This window comes from Vicia villosa, linkage group LG2, assembly GCF_029867415.1.
Source record: "Vicia villosa cultivar HV-30 ecotype Madison, WI linkage group LG2, Vvil1.0, whole genome shotgun sequence".
Lineage (NCBI taxonomy): Eukaryota > Viridiplantae > Streptophyta > Magnoliopsida > Fabales > Fabaceae > Vicia > Vicia villosa.
Window position 1 is genome coordinate 24,965,466 of NC_081181.1, and position 1,110 is coordinate 24,966,575.

The following is a 1,110-nucleotide window of genomic DNA, read 5'->3' on the forward strand; positions in this document are numbered from 1 at the left end:
ATTAATCAAATCACCCCAAAGTTAGAGATGGCTGCTCTTCGTCCTCTTAGAGACTATGCCGCTCCTTCACGCGCTGAACCGCATTCAAGTATCGCACCACCTGCGATTGAGGCAAACAATTTCGAACTGAAACCTTCGTTGGTCCAAGCTGTTCAACAGAATCAATTCTCTGGAAGCCCTGCAGACGACCCCAACCTCCATTTATCTGTGTTCGTGCAATACGCCGACACTGTCAAAGCTAACAACGTTAGTTCCGAAGCTATTCGATTACGTCTCTTTCCTTTCTCCTTGAGAGATAGAGCTAGAGCGTGACTTCAATCCCTGCCTTCTAATTCCATAACTACATGGGATTAGTTGAAGAGAGTATTCTTAGCAAGATACTTTCCGCCTAGCAAAACTGCTATGCTCAGAGGTCAAATCAACGGATTTACCCAGAAAGATAATGAATCACTCTTCGAAGCTTGGGAACGTTACAAGGACATGCTTAGACTATGCCCTCATCATGGACTCGAACCATGGCTGATCATCCATACTTTCTATGGTGGTCTCTTATATAACACTAAAATGACTATAGATGCCGCTGCTGGCGGAGCATTAATGGACAAACCCCATGATGAAGCATACAACCTCATAGAGAACATGGCACAAAATCATTACCAATGGGGTGGAGAACGAGCCGCTCTAGAGAAAGCCCAAACCAAAGGAGGAATGTACGAAATAAGTGGTATAGACCGTGTTAACGCTAAAGTAGACGCTTTAACTCAAAAGATCGAGAACTTAACCATCACTCCTTCAGCCACCGCTGCTGCTGTAACACCTAACTGCGAGATTTATGGATTAACTGGACACGCAGTTGCCGAATGTCAACTCTTGACTGGAATCCCATCTGATCAAGTAAACTATGTTCAAGGAAACCCTTATTCTAACACGTACTACCCTGGATGGAAAAACCACCCGAACTTTTCTTATAAAAACAACAACGCGTTGTACGCGCCTGGACAAGCACCTGCTGTGCCACCTGGCTACCAAAAAGCGCCTGTAGCTGCTCAAAACACCCCCTAGGAAGTCAAACCTAGAAATCATGATGGAGAACTTTATAGCTTCCCAACA

General features: G+C 44.9%; 1 non-coding gene across 1 annotated transcript; it reads right to left on the minus strand.

Annotated features, from left to right (window-relative positions):
• Nucleotides 1-402: 402 nt before the first annotated feature.
• LOC131654271 (small nucleolar RNA R71) lies at nt 403-509 on the minus strand. The gene has a single exon (XR_009299314.1). It is a non-coding gene; the product is annotated as a small nucleolar RNA R71 (small nucleolar RNA).
• Nucleotides 510-1,110: the final 601 nt, after the last annotated feature.